This window comes from Calidris pugnax, unplaced genomic scaffold (assembly GCF_001431845.1).
Source record: "Calidris pugnax isolate Ruff unplaced genomic scaffold, ASM143184v1 scaffold42, whole genome shotgun sequence".
NCBI classification, from domain to species: Eukaryota; Metazoa; Chordata; class Aves; order Charadriiformes; family Scolopacidae; genus Calidris; species Calidris pugnax.
The window spans coordinates 672,561-694,141 of NW_015090920.1; the positions used below are offsets into that span (position 1 = coordinate 672,561).

At 46.2% G+C, this 21,581-nt stretch overlaps 1 protein-coding gene across 1 annotated transcript in view; it reads right to left on the reverse strand.

Moving 5' to 3' along the window:
* The window catches only part of ARHGAP24 (Rho GTPase activating protein 24), a 241,261-nt gene that overhangs the window by 102,172 nt on the left and 117,508 nt on the right, over nt 1-21,581 (reverse strand). The gene's annotated exons all lie outside the window — the stretch shown is intronic.

Genomic DNA, 21,581 nt, shown 5'->3' on the forward strand with positions numbered 1-21,581 from the left:
TTGCAAAGCTTTTCATTACTGTGGCCTGAAAACAATCACTTAGGCCAAAGGTTGCACAAAATGTCATTCAAGACTCACATGCTAGCACTGCTGCCAGTGACCAAGCTGGGAGCCCAGAAGCAGATTTAGATGCAAAAGTTCCAGGCAGCACACACCAGACTCACAGAATCACAGAATCTTCATGGTTGGAAGGGACCTTTGAGATCAGAGTCCAACCATAACCACCCACAAAAAAAAAAAACCAACCCACCAATGTTGGGCGCTAGATCATGCCCTAAAGTGCCACGTCTTCATGTTTCTTAAATACCTGCAGGGATGGTGGTATTTAAGGGCAGGCCCTTCCAGCACCTGACCACCCTCTCAGCAAAGTCATTCTTCCTCAGATCTCATCTAAACCTCCTCTGCCCCAACTTCAGACCATTTCCTCTGCTCCTCTCAGCATTCCCTTGGGAGAAGAGGCCAACCCCCACCTCTCTACACCCTCCTGTCAGGGAGCTGGAGAGGAGGTCTCCCCTCAGCCTCCTCTTCTCCAAACTAAACTCACCCACCTCCACACGGTGGCACACAGATGGATAAGCCAAGGAATGAAAAGGTGCAGGGGATGGCAACAACCACTTGTGGCATTTTAAAAGGCTGGTAAAGCCATAGTAATTCCCCTGGTAGTTGCTTCAGCTGTGAAGTGGGCACCAGAGGATGCCTGACAGAAATGTCTGAACCACAGAGAGTTAAGTCTTAACACTGCTGGTGGACATGACTTCGTGAAAACATCTAGAAACCCAGACTCTATCACATAATACATACTAGTGAGAAGGTGGCATCTAACTTTAGGCTGTGCTACACCAAGTCCCTATAAGACTATACTTAGTGGCTTTGTAAATCAGGATAAATTTGCAAGACAATTATTTCTTCACCTCAACAAATAAACTGCCACTGCCTGAGAAGTTTTCCAGAAGTAGCTCTCCAGGCTAGAGTAGTATCATACATATATACATGCACACACACACATGGAGAAAGAAATCTATAGATTAAGACTGACGGGATCTTATCAATGCTTGTAAATATCTAAAGGGTGGGTGTCAAAAGGATGGGGTCAGGCTCTTCTCAGTAGGTGACAGGACAAGCGGCAATGGACACAAGCTGGAACACTGGAAGTTCCATCTCAACATGAGAAAAAACATTAGTTAACAACATTTTTTACACCACATCATTTAGGTAGCCTAAGACACGATTATCTGGGAAATGGGCACAAACTTGAATATATGAAGTTCCATCTAAACATGAGGAGTCACACTTTCCTGTGAGGGTGGCAGAGCCCTGGAAGAGGCTGCCCAGGGAGGTGGTGGAGTCTCCTTCTCTGGAGATACTCAAAACTTGCCTGGATGTGTTCTTGTCCAGCCTGCTCTAGGTGACCCTGCTTTGGCCGGGGGGGAGTGTACTAGATGATCTCCAGAGGTCCCTTCCAACCCCTACAGTTCTGTGATGCTGTAATATAGATATATATATATTTTTAAAGGAAGATTTTAGGATTAAAATAAACACTAAAAAGTTGGAGAGTTACTGGGACTGTGAAGAAGAGACAATGGAAATACAGCCATTGTCCAAAGTCCAAAGTTCCATGGACTTTTTAATAGGAAGAAGGTGAGACCAAATAGACCAAGGTGGTTATGTGGCTGTTTGGCTGTTAATGTAAAATTGTCTCCCACATTTTTGTCTCCCCTCATAAGTCTTTGAACATTCCTTTGATTTTATGTGTTTTGCAGTAGAACTGCAAATTTTTGCCCTTGTGAAAGGGCTGGAAAATTCCTCCTACACCTTTCTATTACTGACAAAACTTACTGCGAGGCAGCATGTAACATCTACACAGCAGCAGAGGTAGCCACAAACATAGCAGCATCTTCATTCCTGTTCCTCTCCCCAGCTATTATTTGTAGAGAGAAAGAGCATTAACAGAGCACAAAGTTCTCACTCATTTAGCCTCAATTCGCCATCTGTTACTTCCCATGAGCTGATCCTAATGAGAAACTACTTCAAAACACATTTGAGGACCAGCTGCACCCAGTGAAGTCACCAGAGGAGGGGAATGTTCCCCTCCCAATACGTCACCCTCTGATGCTCCACAGCAGCTCCCTCCCTGAAGGGGACGGAGGGGAATGCTGCCAATGACACGAATGCAGTCCCGGGTCACAGACTCTTGGCAGTCACGTTGAGCAACTATCCCACTCAATATTGTTTTTCTCAATAATTCACAACTCTCTACTCAGTCAGAGGGGCAATGAGAGACCTAAAAACATTACTTGTCACCCAGGCCTGAGCAGCCAGCTTTCTGCAGCTGCTTCTCCTGCAGGGTGTTCATCTACGGAGTGATCATAAATTACCAGGTTGGAAGGAACCTCAAGGATCATCTGGTCTAACCTTTCTTGGCAAAACGTGGTCTAGACAAGATGGCCCAGCACCCTGTCCAGCCGAATCTTAAAAGTGTCCAACGTTGGGGAATCCACCACTTCCCTGGGGAGATTATTCCAATGGTTGATTGTTCTCATTGTGAGAAACTTTCCTCTTGTGTCCAATCAGAATCTTCCCAGGAAAAACTTGCACCCTTTGTCCCTCGTGTTTTCTGTGTGACTCCTTGTAGAAAGGGAGTCTCCATCTTCTTCGTAGCCACCCTTTAAATACTGGAACATGGTGATAAGGTCTCCCCTAAGCCTTCTTTTCTCAAGGGTGAACAAACGCAGTTGTCTCAGCCTTTCCTCATATGGCAGGCCTCCCAGTCCTTGGATCACCTCGGTGGCCCTTCTCTGGACCCCTTCCAGCTTGTCCACATCTTTTTTGCATAGTGGGGACCAAAACTGAACACAGTACTCCAGGTGTGGCCTGACAAGCACTGAGTAGAGTGGGATAAAGACTTGTGTCTCTCTGCTTCTTCTCTCCTTGTTGATGCACCCCAGCATCCTGGTGGCTCTCTTTGCCCCAGCAGCACATTGCTCACTCATGTTGAGCTGCTTGTCCAGCAGGACCCCCAGGTCTCTTTCCACAGAGCTGCTCCCCAGCCAGGCAGACCCCAGCCTGGGCTGCACTCCTGGATTGTGTTTTCCCAGGTGCAAGACCCTACATTTGTCTGCGTTGAACTTCATAAGGTTCTTGTTAGCCCACTCATCCAGCTTATCCAGGTCTTCCTGCAGGGTGGCTCTCCCTTCCAAAGTGGCCACTTCCACACTCTGGTGCCATGGGCAAACTTTGCCAGGATACACTTGATCCCATCATCCAGATCACATATGAAGACACTAAGCAGTGCTGGAGCCAGTAGCGATCCCTGGGGCACCCCACTTGTGACAGGTTGCCAGCTTGAAAAAGAGCTATTTACCACCACCCTCTGGGTGCAGCCTGTGGGCCAGTTCCCCACCCACCGCACAGTCCACTTGTCTAGAGTGTAGCACATCAGTGTCTCTAGGAGGAGGCTGTGGGGAACCATATCAAAAGCCTTGGAGAAATCCAGGTAGACAATGTCCACTGCTCGCCACATCAACCAAGCAGGTTACAGACTGATGGGCCTGTAATTTCCTGGATCTTCCTTTAAGCCCTGTGGGTGACATTAGCCTTCTTCCAGTCTTCTGGGACATCCTCTGATCTCCATGACTTCTCAAAGATTACAGAGAGCTACCTTGCAACAACATCAGCCAGCCCTCTTAACACATTGTCAGGGCCCACCGATTTGTCGGGGTTGAGCTCCTGGGACAGATCACCTACCAAGTCTTCCTTCATTGGCGGTGGGTCTGTGTTTGCATCAACTTGGATTGTTTTTCCCAATGCCAACAGTGCTGCCAGTAGAGGTGAAGAAAGCGTTGAGAACCTCTGCCTTTCCCATGTTGTTGGTGACTAATTCACCTCCTATTTAACACCAGGCCAGTGATGTACAAATTCAACAGGCAACTACTGCAGTACAAATTTAGAAGTTATTGCTTCTAATTGCTCTGATGCCTCAATTTGTGCCCCTGCAAAACTATCAAAAGCAACAAAAAGGGTCATTAACATCGCAAAGTCATATTCATACCCTCAGGAAAGTGGACTCTGCAGTTTGCTGTGGGTAGATCAGCAATGCTGCTTTTTATTCCAACAGTTTTCTAATTGGGTGTGTGTATTCACTCCTTACACACAGGGAATAGGATAGATACTGTGGGCGCATGAGTTATGGAAGATACCACCACCAAAAAATGGAACATTAATCACTAGTGAAACGTATAAAGCATGATACAGAACGCAATTCCATATGCTGATGAACCGGTCTGGTAACTCAAAAACCCCCAACAAGCCCACAACTAATGCTTGAAACCCATTCAGTGTCCAAATCACAACCTTGAGTCTTCACACGGTATAAAAGCAAAACAGCGAGTTACAATGAGGCTTCCTGAGCCTTTTTGGAGGGTAGACTTTTTAAAAATAGTTTCTTCTTAGGCACAGGAGTTATGGCTCCTGAGCAAGCCCAGCGATTCAAGAAGATAAAACACCATTTCTGCGTGTGAGTGGTGAATGATACATCTCACCGAGCAAGTCAACAGCCTCACGAGGTGCGCTACATGGAAGATCAGGCTCCCAACTTCTGAACTCCCTCAGTAAAAATGACATTGTAATAGCCTTCCACCTTTCTTGTGGTTCATGGAAAAGGTAAGAAATCTTTCTCTGTTCCCTTCGTTGTCTCACACTTCTGCTCTACCTCGCACCAGGGAATATTTAGAGCGATCTTTTGTAAACAGTGTGTGTTTCTGTGCCTGCCCCACCACGCCGTGGGGCATTGCTGAGGTTTTGGGATGTCCAGGCAGGGAGCAGCTGTGTGTGTAGGTGGGCAGGGAACAAGGGGAGGGACAAGGGAGATGGGAAACTTTGCAACTTTGCTGCCTGCCAGCGTCACGATCCCAACTGCATCTCCCTGCATCCAGATTGCTCCACAAGTTTTCCTCTCCTGCCAGCTGGCCAAGACGAGGGGGACTGTTTCACCAGACATTTTGCTTTCTTCCTTAACACCATGGCTAGCAATGGATTACAGTTCTGACCTGATGAAACAAACTGCTTAGTAACTTCTGTTCTGCCTCTGGGGTCTGGGGTCTGCCGCTTGAAGTATTTGCTTCACGTTTCCAATATCCCCATGAAATGCTATTCCTGCAGAGACTGTAACTGAGCATACTGGGATTATTTTTAATATTTCATGCAACTACAGAAACCAAATTTTTTTTTCATAGTGCATGCTTCAGTGGGACTCGAGCCTTGTCCTCCTTTCAGTTTCAGTAGTTTAAGGCAGGAGTGTTTTCAGAGGTGCCAGCTGGGCTACACCCACGTGAAAAGGCAGCAACACCCAGAAATGTTATTTGTAAGGACCATATGCTAACGTAAATTTAACTGCCCAGAGTATCTCTTGTGGTTTATGACGCATATAGTAAAGAATGAGGTATGAAGGAAGACAGGTAAGCAGTGTTAGGTGCTCACAGATTCCGCATCTGAGTGGAATCTTTAAAATATCCACCAATCCCCAACTGCTAAGGGAATATAGTGTGGCGAGAACACTTTGGGTTCTTTGTTAAAAGCTCCTAGAAAATTTAGGGATGTCCAGATGTGGGTCTGCCCTCCACATTATCGGTGAGTCTCTCATTGTCGATAAAATAATCTCTCTTGAAAGTAAAGCTGTCACCTCGGCCCTCAAAATTACTGAAAGCAGCATTACAATGATAGGAAACGCCAGATGTTCCTGTGAGAAGCCAAACTGTTGTTTTGATTGCTCTGCTGAATAAAACTGTGCTACACGCATTCCACAGGTATATATCAAGGACATAACAAGCGGGAGACAAGATCAGAATCACAGAAAATGAGAATCAGGCACCAAAATGATTTCCTACGAGAGCCAGATGCACAATTCCCAAGTGCTTTCCTCCGTTTCCTTGCAACTTCACTGAGTCCAAATGCACTTCAGCTGATATGTAAGATATGTGCCTTTCTCCACATGTTTGTGCATGTGGGGTTTGCGTTGGCTATATTTCACACAGCCCATGGGGATGCCCAAATAACTCTGAATATTACACGCCAGTACCTTCTCATGGAAGCTTCTGTCAGCCGTAGCATGTGATGGGCTCTCAGCTGCACAACCATTCAACATTTTTGGCTGCTGTTCTGCCTTACAGCTTAGAGAAACCCTCTCCAGGAGCTAGGTCACAAGAAGGAATTGCCAAAATATGCTACTTTTCAACGAGCATAGTCCTGAGGGGAATAGGAGACATGAGAAATGTTGTAGCAGGGAGCACATGAGACAAGACGGATACTCCAGAACATTCTCTGTAGTAGTAACTTGGTACTTTATTTACATGTGCTGTTAACATCTTGTCTGACATAACCAAGTATGGACTTTGCTATCTCATGTGCTTAAGCAAAATCACATCATATATACACTGAGAAGTGGCCATATGCTTGTTCCACTTGTGTCTCCCTCAGCATCACGGTGAGATGCTGGTGAAAGCACTGTCTTGGTTCCAAACCCAGAAAGCTAATCAGAAAATAAGCAGAGGTTCTGAAGGTGAACGTGGTTTTGAGGTTTCACCATGAAAAACAACTCTCTAGGTGACCCAGAAAAGCACATTACGTGGAAAACAAAACTCTTTGCCTTTGGGAAACACAGGCAGTACATCCTGTAAGTCTCAGGGTTTGTTTCCCAGCAGTTTTTCCAATAGCTCAGTGACATGTCCCACCAGGGTGGTAGAGCTCATCCGCCATGCCGCAGTGAGGAACCCAACTCTCTTAAGCCATTCCCTCCTGGGTCATCAGTTCAAACACAACCCTGGGCTGAAAAGACTGAAACCTGCCACCTCCTGACACATGCCAAGCAGCTCCAAGTAGTTTCCCTCTGATTGCTGCTGGAGAAGCATCACTGTAAAAGTGACTGTGACCAGCAGCACCTCTGATACTCAGCTCAGTAAAAGAGGCCAAGGGCAGGGCACATGTGGGCTCTGACTTCATCCTATGATTTCTTCTTTTTCTGGACAGAAAGGCTTACAGAATAAGAGACATACTGAGTCTCTGCTCTCTTGAAACTTCTGGGTGTCCCTGCCAAATCTCAGACACACTTTGCAATACCAACATTTCTGCTGTTTTGCTGAGAGGGTGAGAAGACGCTTCCTGAAAAGTGCTTTATCTTTTTAGATCATCTGTGGGACCTCCAAAGGTCCTACAGAAAATGTGACCCCCAGCTAATTGATAAAATATTAATGATACACAAATCACACATTTGGACCCTGGCAGCTTTCCTAAATCACAGCATTGATCCCAGAAGGGAGCTGTCTTATCCTATGGAACTTGGTCTCTGTCAGGGGATCAAAGACTGTTCCTTTCCCATTAGGGCATGGATTAAAGCAAGCTTTGATTTATTCCAAAGCTTCCAGGAGAGGAGAGCTAGCAACAGGGCAAGAATTCACCGTGCACCACCATTTCCCATCTCACACACAGACACATTAGCTGCAACTTGACAGCTAGGATCAGTAGATTATTCCAAAAACATTGACTCAACAGCAAGCTGGAAGGTGAAGCCAAATTTCTGTACTTTGCATTGCCCTAACTTTGAGAAAGGGCAAAGGGAAACCACACTCGGAAGGCAGAAATCTCGCTTCTGTCCACAAAAGTGCTTTTGTGCAGTTTATAAGCAGAGATAGAAGAAGAGAAGTGAATACTCAATTTCTGTATCCCTCACAGGTAAATCCTAAAATCATAAAGGTCTACTGGTTATTAACTGCTGTCTTATGGGGACTAAGACAAGTGAACAGTTACTCCTATGGCTAACGCTAATAAAATATATTTGAGAAAGGAGTTACATAGACATAAACACATGATTTCTCTAGGAGGCAGTAAGTGGATAAATACTTTAAACCCCTTTCCACACATAGCAAAATGGATGTAATGAGGTAACAGTGAAATATCTAAACCTGAGAGAGGCAACTCCAGCAACAGCAATGTAATGCATTAATTCCCCAGCCGTTGCGACTACTCACTCCACTGCTGCTGCTCCCTCGCTACCAGCCTAAAAATAATAAATTACAGACATATTTGCTTTGCCCAGGGTAGAGGTGCCCTCAGCAGACAGCCCCCTGGTCTGCAGTGAACGCAGAGGATAGCCGTGATCTGGGTTGATCTTATTGAGCAAATTTGGTGTGCTCTGCAGCAGTATGGGATGGGCATCCCTGAGGAATGCCAAAATTTACCGCTCCAAGGAGCCTCCTACCAGAGGAGCCCATTTTTGCTGGGGGCTGGGGCTGAGCCATCACACTCGCTGCACAACTTTAAGCTGCTACTCAAAACCCCCTAATTTCTTGGTCGGTCCAGGCTAGAGAAGAAAGAAGTTACCAGTATCTTCCAAAGGGCAGGGTCAAAACGTGCTGAGAGCAGAGCCCTCCCGGAAAACATTTGGGCTTGTTGCCAGCACTCCATGAAGGATCTATTTTACACACACACAGAGGCTTGGGTATAGATTCACAGCTTATATTTATGGTCTTTTCACTTCCAAGGGCTCATTAAAGCCCTCTGCCACACTGTTCTTCCCTGACCCCTGGGGACACGAACACAAGATGTGGATTCACCTCCTCCTTTGGGAAACAAGAACGTGACTTTTCATACTGTAACCACCCCTGAACCAACCCCGTATATTTCCAAGCTTAGCCTGGTCTTACACTGTTTGGATAGCCTTCTCCTTTACTTCTTCCTTTACTTCTTCCTTTATTTCCTTTACTTCCTTCAGTTGCACACTTTTCTAAGGAGATAAGAAATAAAAATTTCTTTTCCCTTTCACCCCAAACATGTAATCCTTATGGAGAGCCATGAAGCTGAAACACCCAGAAGGCTGCTCTGTCCTCATCTGTGTCTGTTCCAAACATGTTGGGTACTTTGAGGAACTGCACAAAATCAAACCCAACTCTGTGTTAAGGAGGATCATTCTCCCCGTGTGACACACACACATATACACAAAATCCACAAATACAAGCACCCACAAAGCCTTGGCTGAGGGATTCCATACGTCTGTGTCCAACACCCTATCCTATCACACCAGGAGACATAACTATTTAATATAATTTGGAAACAGCCAGTACTATTTTAACGAAGTACAAATAACAAAAACATCCAACTGCTGGAGCTGCACAGCAAGGGCAACTGTCAGACACAGCACAACGCACAGGGTATGTTATGTCCTGTAAAAATCCTTCAAATAATTTCAACTGCAGTAAGAGTACTTCAAAAGCACACATGAATTTCTCATTAATACTACAAATTCAGCATGTTCCAAACTGCAGATGTGCATTCGCTATTAGAAGTATCAATTTCCCTTATTTTGTGTATCCTTCTCTGCCCCCTTCCTTGGCTTTATACCTACATCTGGAAGGACATGACTTCCTCATGTGATGCACATATTGCTTTCTTTGTAAAGCCTCTATCCATGCAAAATTTGTACACAGCCATGGTACTACAGCCAGAGCAACAGCGCTTACAACACTCCAGTGTCATTCCATGGAGTAGGTGAGCTACAGCCCAGCATCATCAGGATTTACAAACACACCTGATTTAGTTGACATCCTTCCTTCAAACAAACTGAAACAAACAGCTCAACGAGTTCCTGAGGTTTCAGTGATCGCACAAAAACTAAGATGAAAAGCAACGCAAGTCATGGGCACTCGCCAGGAGCTTGCTACCTAGCTGGTCAAAGACAACCTACCTCCTAGGTCTTGGAGAGGTGATTGTCCCCCTGTACTGGGCACTGGTGAGGCCTCACCTTGAGTACTGTGTCCAGTTTTGGGCCCCCTACCATAAAAAAGACATTGAGGGGCTGGAGCGGGTCCAGAGAAGGGCGACAAAGATGGTGAGGGGTCTGGAGAATAAGTCTTATGAGGAGAGGCTGAGGGAGCTGGGGGTGTTCAGCCTGGAGAAGAGGAGGCTGAGGGGAGACCTTCTTGCTCTCTCCAACTCCCTGAAAGGAGGGTGTAGAGAGGTGGGGGCCGGTCTCTTTTCTCAAGTCACAGGCGACAGGACAAGAGGAAATGGCCTCAAGTTGCACCAGGGGAGGTTCAGGCTGGATATTAGGAAAAAATTTTTCACGGAAAGGGTTCTCAGCCATTGGAATGGGCTGCCCAGGGAGGTGGTTGAGGCCCCATCCCTGGAGGTGTTCAAAAGACGGGTTGATGTAGTGCTGGGAGGTCTGGTTTAGTGATGATGCTCCTTGTTTGTTGTGTGGGTGTCTATTTTTGTCAGTTAGGTTGACGGTTGGACAAGATGATCTTTAAGGTCCCTTCCAACCTAGAAGATTCTGTGATTCTGTGATAAATAAAAACTAAAGTAAAAGTTTAAAAAGTTTAAAAGTTTTGACGAAGTGCCGTTATCAGGGAAGAGAGAGTCTGAAGCTGTTTTCCTATACTCTACCCAGACTACTAGATTTTATCCATAGAGCATCAGCTCAAATATTGGAGCAGACAGAAGATGATCTTTTTTGGAGACAAGAGCGCTGGCAGACAGATAAGTAGTTACCTGAGCTTAAACAGATCAGTGCCAGCTCCCCAAGGGCTTCATCTGCCCACCAGCCACTTCAGCACTGTCGAAGGGGGAGCCAAATTCAACTAACACACCACCTACTTCAGCAGGAACAGACTGTTGCATGAAAAAGTTGGATCAGCACATCTCAAAAACTTGAATAAAATGGTTTCTGGATTAAAATTATCAACTGATATCCCTCTTGGCCCTCCCAGGAATTGAACCTGTCTATACAATTGAAGTGCATGAAGATTTCTTCTGAACCTATACAAGTTTTTTTTATTTATAGGTGCATCTCCCCATGTTAAACACCCTGCTCTAATCTATTACAAGTTGAAGGGATGACAAATAGTAAAGCATAAGCCGAATACACTCAGCATATTATGCATTTAAAGCACTGCAAAGTTTTACTTATTAATTTCCACTTGAATTAAGAGCAATCTGCTCGAGCTGACTATTTTGTATCAACCCAGCAACACATTGCTAGCACAGAATAAATAAACAGAACCATGTGGGTTTTTTACTAATCTCCGTTTTGTGGCTGTTCCTGTTACCTTGCACTCCAGAGGCAGTTCTGGCTAGCGCTAGGTAGCAGCACCTTAGTAAATCACGACCTAATAGCAAACCCAAAATTGTTAAAGAATAATTATGCAGCTCAGAAATGAGGTGCTGCAATATACATCGTGTGACAGATACTTCGGCTGAGTTAACTCCAGTGCATCTTCCTGAGAATAACCCAGAAATGGCTGAAGTGCACCCTCCATCTGAGGAGCTGTGGAGAGGATTGGAAATAACAACCCACCCAGATGGCGTGATCTTATCAAAGTTTAACGTGTCAATCTGCTCATTTAATTAAAACCCGTTTCTCTCCATGGTTAGTGGCAGGTCTGTACAGCAGAAATGGCACCAGAACAGATGTTTGTAAATTTGTCTAAGCTGCAGGATGACTGCTCTGACTACGGTGTCTTTTGAAGGACTCCTCTGTTTACATTCCTACTGATCTCTCATGTCAAATCTGGTAAATATTACCTCTCCTTTGGCTGCTCTACAAGACAGCATAAGCCAATTTTCTTGGTGAAAGTCATTTGCTTTGAGAAAACACCATATGATTATAGGCAGCCTTTTTTTAAGATTTCAGGAGGAAAAGGGAAATGCTGAGAAGCATGCCTTAATTTTAAACGGGCCTTTCTCCACATTTTCTTTCATCCTGTCTGCACATTTCTGAACTCAGAAATGGGCCTGGCTGAGACAAAGAAAGACCTGCATCACCATCCACTTCTCGGTGGCATCAGGAGCGTCCGTGGCATCTGTGGCAAAAGTGCACAGAAGCATCTCACCGTGCACCCTGGTGTCCAAACCCCTGTCTGATCAACCCACTACGTGCAGAGGGCAGAGGTCTCAGCAAGCTTTTGCCCCAGGGACTGAACCGCATTAATGAAACGCTTCTGAAAAGTTTCCATTACAAAAAGCAATCCACCGAGGAAGGCAAAATTAATTGCCAGCAATGTCGAAGGGACAACGGCTCTTTAAAGTGACCCTACACTCTGTTCATGGAGCGGGTCATCTGAATCGGTGTAAGAAAATACATGGGGTAACATTTTCTTTTCTAGCCGGGAAAATTACGCTTCCAAAGACTAAAATGTGCAATGTGAACGGTTCTATCCCAAAATACTGTCCAAAGAGGCAGCGGTAGCCAGGAAGGGCAACGAAACTAGTGAAGGGCCTGGAAGACAAATCATATGAAGAATGGCTGAAGGAGCTGGGGCTGTTTAGTATGAGGAAGAGGAGGCTGAGGGGAGACCTCATCACTCTCTACAACTACTTGAAAGGACACTGTAGAGAGGTTGGTGCTGGTCTCTTCTCACAGGTAATTAGTGACAGAACGAGAGGGAACGGCTTCAAGCTCCAACAGGGGAGGTTTAGATTGAACATTAGGAAGGAATTTTTCACAGAAAGAGTGGTCGGGCATTGGAACAGGCTGCCCAGGGAGGGGGTGGAGTCACCATCCCTGGATGTGTTTAAGGGCCGTTTAGATGCAGTGCTGAGGGACATGGTGTAGGGGAGGACTTTGTAGAGTAGGGGAGATGGTTGGACTCGATGATCCCAAGGGTCTCTTCCAACCTCAATGTTTCTATGGTTCTATGATTCTATGAGTGCTGCAGGATCAGCCACCCAAATGAAGAAGGGCAAGGGGCATTCAGAAGAAGCAGTGGGGGCTGTCGAGTTGCAAAGCAGGCACCGTGCAGAAGAGCAATCCTCTGGCACCAGAGACCTGCCTGGTTGAACAAAGACCGTTCCAGGCTGAGTAAGCAAATTTCCTCATTTTTTGTGATTCTATGGAAAAGCTCCTTGAATTCGAGATGCTCCAAGACAATGAGAACAAATATAGTTTAGGAAAGCGATGCTAAGGCATGACCTGTCTTCGATAAGAATTGATCTCTGAGCTTTTCAAACTCAGTTGCCATCACTGCAGTTTATCATTATGCAAATTAAAGCAATTAGGCAGTAAGTGGCTCACTTGATTTTCAGTGAATATTAAAAGACAAGAAGAGGCTGAAAAACAATCTGGGTCCACACTAAGGTGATTTATAAGCTGTAAATATAAAGTTACGCTTTCTAGCACTGGGGAAGGGCTAAAAAGAAGGGGAACACCACCTTAAAAGGATCTGAAAAGATCTTCATACAGGAGGCACCACGCTCGAAGGCTCTCATTGTGCTGGGGGATTTCAACCACCCCGACATCTGCTGGAAAAGCAACACGGTGAGCTGCAGACAATCTAGGAGGTTCCTCGAGTGCCTCAATGATAACTTCTTAAGGTGGGAAATAGACAGTATCACATCCCCTCGGGTATCTGCCAGCTTGGTCTAACTGGAGATAGTCACCAATGACAAGTGAGCTTATTGGAGATATCAAGATTGGAGACAGCCTGGGCTGCAGTGATCATGCCCTGGTGGAGTTCACAGTCCTAAGGGGTACACAACAGACAAGGAGCGTAGTCAGGATCCTGAATTTTAGGAAAGCAAATCTTCAGCTCTTCATGGAGTTAGTCAGAAGGACCCCCTGGGAAATGGTCCTCAGGGACTAGGGAGCAGGGCAGAGCTGGCAGGTCTTTAAGGATGCTTTCCCTTGAGCACAAGAGGGGCAAGGTCAGGAAGGCCAAGGCAAGGATGGAGCTGAACTTGGCAAACGTAGCTGAACCTGCTAAGAATAACAAGAAGGGCTTCTCCAGGTATGTCAGTCAGAAAAGGAAGGTTAAAGGAAGTGTACCCCCACGATGAGCAAGAATGGCAAACCGGTAACAACAGATGAGGAAAAGGCTGAGGTTCTCAACAACTTTGCCTCAGTCTTCACTGCCAACACCTCTCCTTACACCTCCTGAGTTGAAACCAGGTGAAGAGGGGCTATGAGAATCAAGAACCACACACCGTAGGAGAAGAAAAGGTTCAAGACCTTCTAAGGAATCTGAAGGTACATAAGTCCATAGGACCTGATGAAATCCATCCACAGGTCATGGAGGGAGCTGGCGGATGAAGCTGCCAAGCCACTTTCCATTATATTTGAAAAGTTGTGGCAGTCACCTGAAGTTCCCACTGACTGGAAAAGGGGAAACATAACACCCAGTTTCAAAAAGGAAGAAAAGGAAGACCTGGGGAACTGCAGAATGGTCAGTCTCACCTCTGCCTGCAAAATCATGGAGCAGATCCTCCTGGAACCTCTGCTAAGGTACATGGAAAATAAGGAGGTGATTGGTGACAGCCAACAGGGCTTCACCAAGGGCAAATCATGTCTGACCGATCTAATGGCCTTCTACAATGGCACTACAGCATTGGTAAACAAGGGGAGAGCAACAGACATCATCTACCTGGACTTATGCAAAGCATTTGACACTGTCCCGCATGACATCCTGGTCTCTACCCTGGAGAGACACAAATTTGATAGATGGACCACTCAGTGGATAAGGAACTGGCTAGATGGCTACACTCAAAGGGTTGTGGCCAACAGCTCAATGTCCAAGTGGAAGCCAGTGACGAGTGGCATTCCTCAGGGGTCAGCACTGGGACCAGTGCTGTTCAACATCTTTGTCAGAGACATGGACAGTGGGATGGAGGGCACCCTCAGCAAGTTTGTTGATGACACCAAGCTGTATGGCACGGTCGACACGTTAGAAGGAAGGGATGCCATCCAGAGGGACCTGGACAGGCTTCAGAGGTGAGCCTGTGCAAACCCCATGAAGTTCAACAAGGCCAAGTGGAAGGTCCAGTACCTGGGTCATGGTAATCCCAGACACAAATACATGTTGGACGGAGAATGGCTTGAGAAGATTTGCTTGGGGGCACTGGTAGATGAGAAGCTCAACATGAGCCAGCAGTGTGCACTGGCAGCCCAGAAAGCCAACCCCATCCTGGGCTGCATCAAAAGAATTGTGGCCAGCAGGTCGAGGGAGGAGATTCTGCCCCTTTGCTCTGCTCTGGTGAGACCCCACCTGGAGCACTGTGTCCAGCTCTGGAGTCCTCAACACAAGGACATGGAGGGAGGAGGGAGTCCAGAGGAGGGCCACGAAGATGCTCAGAGGGCTGGAGCACCTCTGCTATGAAGACAGGCTGAGAGAGTTGAGGTTGTTCAGCCTGGAGAAGGCTCTTGGGAGACCTTAGAGCAGCCTTCCAGTACCTAAGGGGGGCCTATGGGAGAGTTGGGGAGGGACTCTTGATCAGGGATTGTAGCGATAGGACGAGGGGTAGCGGTTTTAAACTAAAAGAGGGGAGATCTCAGGAAGAAATTCTTTGCTGTGAGGGTGGTGATGCACTGGCCCAGGTTGCCCAGAGAAGCTGTGGCTGCCCCATCCCTGGAGGGGTTCAAGGCCAGGCTGGATGGGGCTCGGAGCAACCTGGTCTGGTGGGAGGTGTCCCTGCCCAGGGCAGGGGGGTTGGGACTCGATGATCTTTACGGCCTCTTCCAACCCGAACCATTCTATGATGCTATGATTCATCATCTTTTAACATCACTGACTGTGCAAAACCGATTTATAAAATTGCTGTACAACTTGTATTTTTCCTTTTACACCCACTTGGAGCATCCCACTGCCCATAGTTAGCTGGAAGCCAGCAAATGCCAAGTCATTTGGCATTTTTTAAGCATGCACTTACACAGAACCGCTGAATGAGCAGCTTCCTTCTGAAGGCCTTCTCACACTTGGGTTTTATTGCTTACCATCAGAGCTGCCTCGGCTTGGCCCTAGCCTCCCTCCACTTCAGCAGGTGGGGTTTTCCATGCCCATGACACAACAAAAGAGGAAATAAACTATTAGTTCATACAAGGAAACACATAACGGATGTCTTCAGGAGTAAGAAAAGACTTCTTTTCAGCCCAGGAAAGAGTTTCATCTTGAGAGAGCCTGCAGATGCAGTTATGGGTGGGTGGATTAAAGCGTAAAAGGGCAGGACCAAAAGGCTGGTCCAACCCTCCTCTGTTCCCATGAGGGAGGCAGTCAGTGCTCCAGACACAGGCTAGGGATTCACAGACCATAGATACTTTGCCATCGTTGATCCCCTAATTGTGCCCTCCATACACAGTAATTTTTTTCTGCTCAAAGCTAGGGCCACTCTAAAGAAAATGAACATGGAGTAGGACTGTCCATGCATAATTTCAACAGCAGTGATTCCTTCCTTATGAAGTACTTATTGTCGTACAGCACGCAAGCTACTTTATGGCAAAATCCAACTGTACTTAGCTCTTAGAGAAGATGGAGTACCTTTTTGCAGAAGAATAGGAAGGAATGCCCAGATGTCCACATCTCTCTAAGACAGCTGGTAAATTATTCCTTCATTTTCGGGTTTACTGAACACACCTGTGTCCTTCTGCCTCAGGAAACTAAGACACTGTGCAATCACTTATTTTCTACATGCTTCTAAGCATAATGTTTCAAGAAAAAGGTGAATGTTGAGCAATTACAAATTTAATTTTTCTCCATTTTAATGTGATCATCTATTTGCAGATGCATCTATTTGCAAATTGAAACATTATGCGTCTGCAGTAAGGAGCATGGTACACAGTTTTGCTCCCTCTATAGTCTGTTCTTCCAAAAACATTCTAAAGCTATTATTTGTTTGCTAATTTAATAACAGAGCTAGAGATAATTCTTCTAAGTAGATGTAAGTCCTAGCTTTGACGTAGGGATGGCTGACTGAATAAATGTCTGTGAATGGAGGAATTACGCTGGCTGGAAAAGAGCGGAGCAGTAATTTCTTTGGATAATGTATAGAATCACAGAATCACAGAATCTTCTAGGTTGGAAGGGACCTTAAAGATCATCTTGTCCAACCGTCAACCCAACTGACAAAAATAGTCACCCACACAACAAACAAGGAGCATCATCACTAAACCAGACCTCCCAGCACTACATCAACCCGTCTTTTGAACACCTCCAGGGATGGGGCCTCAACCACCTCCCTGGGCAGCCCATTCCAATGGCTGAGAACCCTTCCAGTGAAAAAAATTTTCCTAATATCCAGCCTGAATAGAGTCCATCACTGAGATTAATAAAGGAAGATGTGAGCGTAGGGAAGCATATGTTACAGTGCACTCCCCTTGGAGCATCATGGTGTTATTTTGATCTTGTATAGGATAAGCAAATGCCTTGTGAAAGGGTTCTAACATACACCTAGAGCTCCAAAAAACATCTTTATCTTCCCCCAAAACACCCCCAGGTGGAGGGAATGCACACCCCACTCTCGGTCCAAGGAGGGCTGAGCCTCCTGAAGGAGCCAGGTACGGGCAGGTGCCCTAAATGCCTGTGCAAGGAGAGGCTGCAGGGGCTGCTCCCAAACAAGGGGAGAGGAAGAGCACCTTGTCAAGTGGACAAGGGGCAACACGGTGCTGCAGCAGCAGCCCACATCCATACCCCAACGCTGCCCATCCCCACCTGGGCACTACAGAATCACAGGATATTCATGGTTGGAAGGGACCTTTGAGATCATCGAGTCCAACCACCAAAAAAACAACAAACCCAAAAAACGAACAAACAAATAGAAAAACAACCCCAAAACCAGAAAGAACACCACACCCACATCACACCCAGCCACAAACACACACAAACCAACAATCTCGGGCACTAGAGCATGCCCTCAAGTGCCACGGCTACACGCTTCTGAAATCCCTCCAGGGATGGTGACTCCACCACCTCCCTGGGCAGGCCCTTCCAGGGCCTGACCACCCTCTCAGCAAAGTCATTCTTCCTAATTATCTAATCTAAACCTCCTCTGCCCCAACTTCAGACCATTTCCTCTGCTCCTCTCAGCATTCCCTTGGGAGAAGAGGCCAACCCCCACCTCTCTACACCCTCCTGTCAGGGAGCTGGAGAGGGCAATGAAGTCTCCCCTCAGCCTCCTCTTCTCCAAACTCAACATGCCCACTTCCCTCAGCCTCTCCTCGTAGGACTTGTTCTCCAGACCCCTCCCCAGCTTGGTGGCTCTCCTCTGGACACGCTCCAGCCCCTCAATGTCCTTCTTGTGGGGAGGGGCCCAGAACTGAACCCAGCCCTCGAGGGGAGGCCTCACCAGTGCCCAGTCCAGAGGCACCATCACTGCCCTGCTCCTGCTGGCCACGCTGCTCCTGACACAGGCCAGGATGCTGGTGGCCTTCTTGGCCACCTGGGCACACTGCTGGCTCCTGTTCAGCCGGCTGTCCACCAACACCCCCAGGGCCTTTTCTGCCAGGCAGCTCCAGCCACTCTGCCCCCAGCCTGGAGCGCTGCAGGGGGTTGGTGGGACCCAAGGGCAGGACCCGGCACTTGGCCTGATTGAACCTCAACCCATTGGCCTTGGCCCATCCATCCAGCCTGTCCAGGTCCCTCACTGCTTCTCCACTCTTACCTTGTGCAACTCATCACTCCTTGGCGGACTCACAGAGCCGGTCCTGCTTTGCCATGCAGTTAGATGACCTGCAGCTGGAGAGTCTTGCCAGGTCTGCATTTATTAGGACATCTGAACTACCACCTGCTTTGTGCTGGACGAGGGAAGGACATAGAATACATTCACGGGCTTGATACTAATTTTGCTTTCTCACTACTTCAATGGGTATTTAGCCAATTGATATTAGTAAGGGGCTTTTTTTTTGTTAATTGGAAAGTCATTCAAACACTTTCTTCACCTCTGGGAAAAAGATTTCCAGTAAGAGTTTTAGAAAGCTCAAATTGATTTTATTTACTTTAAGGGAAAAGGAAAAAAAAATAATCAATACAGGACAGAGTAATCTCTCAGGGACATCTTGTTTTACTTCACAGAAAGAACAAGCATGTCCCCACACTACTGCATTTCTCTGAAAGGAGTCAGGCCAGTTTTCCTAAATTTTGCCTTTCTTTGGTACATACAGTCTGGAGGAGCAAGATGTCTATTGAACTTGGGGCTTTAGAGACTGCTCAGCTGTAGAGCAATCTGGTTATGGAGTCAAATCTTTTGGGAGCCACTAGGCTACTGAATTTTCCGTATACATATATCTATATGCAGCAATGTGAATGTGAGGAGATAATCTAAATTACCACCTTTCATATTATTAAAATAAACTGCAGCAAAGTTATCTTTTCTATTAAAAATAGTGTCTGGTAGGATTAAAAAAACATTGAAACATCACAATTTCTTTCTTTTCTTCAAGTTTAGCCACTGAAGCTTAGCGAAGGCAGTTTGCTCCCTTACAGAATGGTGTCAGCACACTCAGGTTGCACACGCTGGTCACGAGTATTGCACAACTGTAAATTTCTCCACCATGACTTTTGAAAGGCCTATAGGGATATTTTCACTTGTGCAAAGTTTTGGAGATCCCACCCTTCTTTTGCAAACAAAGTAAGAAAACACCAACTGTTTCTGACATGATTGCATTGTCCTTCCAATCTAAGTGTCTTAGTGTCTAAAGTCTTCAGAAAAAAGAGTATTGCTCACAAATGGCATAGCAGAGCTCTACAATGAAAAAAGGTCAGAAAAATAAAAATAGAAAACTTGCAAGGAAAGGCAGAAGATGGAAAACAGTTAAGGAAGCGTTCTCAAATCACTCAGGATTTGTTATGATGTAAGATTCATTACTTTCACAGATGCAATTTTTGATAGCTTGAATTCCACGATTCAGCAATTTTAGTGGAAAGAATTCGTAACAAGCCGTGGGAACTGCTGGATTTGCAGCAATTAAACACAGGCCTGGGAAGAGATGTTCTGCTCTGCAGTTACAGGGAGATCATGGCATTGTGCTCATCAAAGTCTTGCTAATATTATGCTTAAAATGAACATTTTTTTTTTGTGGAGCCGTTAGCAAATGGAAGACATGTGAGGAAAAAAAGTCATCTCCTTCCTTCTTTGGAGAGCTGTGCAGCTCTGGGGTTTTGTCTCTACAGCATCTTTGTGTCAACTGCCCCTCATAGCCTCAATTTGGTTATTATTAATTTTTAATTTAAAGCAGCACAAGTTTCTGATTTCCCAGGATATATCTGCTAAGGGAAGGTTGGAACAACTCTTGAGATCTGAACATTTGCTCTTAGTGGTTTAAAGCAAAGTGGCAGCTGCTGATCACTCCAACTCCTGCCACCTTGTCTGATGGCTTAACCCTAACATTCCTTACGGGAATACAAGACACTATTTTCTTCTCACCTGAATTTAGTTCTTTTCAATTAGGTGACGAAAAGACAAAAAAAAAAAAAATACAACCAAGTATATTTCTACTGGCTCTCTCCTAGCTCAGACGCAATGGCTGGGTTATAGCTGCTGTCTGAAAACACAGCAAATCACGAAGCACCTTCTCCTGTGCTTGTGTGCCTGTGCTAACAGTGCTAAACTACTGGGCAAGGACATGGGCAGCAGGAGGGAACAGAGGATGGCACAGGTTTTTGACTCAGAAACAGAGATTATGCTAAGCTCTCCAAACAGTATGTATCCTGGTGGGCAAAAAAACCAAGAGAAAACAAACAGTTATCAGCCAAAGCCTCCCAAGAAAGGGAAGGACCAACAGGAGAGAGCCCTGGTTTCCATGTGCATATGCAGTAACCCTTTCTGACCTACAAATACCTGATCAGTTGAAATGACAACAAGCTGTGTGTCCTCTAGCTGGTATTTGTGACTGCAGTTTAAGGAACCAGTGCTGAACCGAAGACAATAGGGGAAACAACAAAAACATAACATAAAAACACAGGAAGAAATATCGAATTAAGCGTAGTTGCAATTTCCAAATCACTAGGTCAGGATGAGTAGTAGGAAATTAGATTAATATGTGGCTGTGCAAAGGTTAAGGGTGGGACTTCTCTTCCCACACTTGAAGGGAAAAATAGAAAATGAAAAGATTTTTCCAGGTCAGGGTTTGTTTACAGTTATTAGGATTAAAAGTCCAGGGCTTATGGGAAAAATGCATCTCCAAGTGGATAGCTTGCCCTTTTTTTGGACCATTTTAGTACGGCCTGCCATGGCTGCATCCATGACAACTCCAGAGCTGAAGTAGTTCTGGGAACAGACATCATAGAATCATAGAGTTGCCCAGGCCGGAAGGGACCTCCAAAGGCCATCTAGTCCGACCTCCCCGCAGTCAGCAGGGACACCCCCAACCAGACCAGGTTGCCCAGGGCCTCATCGAGCCTCACCTTGAATATCTCCAGGGATGGGGCCTCAACCACCTCCCTGGGCAACCTGTTCCAGTGCTCCACCACCCTCACAGTGAAGAACCCTCTCCTCATCTCCAGTCTCAATCTGTTCCCCTCCAGCTTGAAGCCATTGCCCCTCGTCCTGTCACTGCAGGCCTTTCTAAACAGGTTCTCCCCAGCCTTCATGTAGGCTCCCTTCAGGTACTGGAAGGCTGCTATTAGGTCTCCCCGGAGCCTCCTCTTCTCCAGGCTGAACAACCCCAGCTCCCTCAGCCTGTCCTCGTAGCAGAGGTGCTCCATCCCCCTGATCATCCTTGTGGCCCTCCTCTGGACCCTCTCCATCAGGTCCATGTCCTTCTTATATTGAGGGCTCCAGACCTGCACACAATACTCCAGGTGAGGTCTCACCAGAGCAGAGTAAAGTGGCAGAAT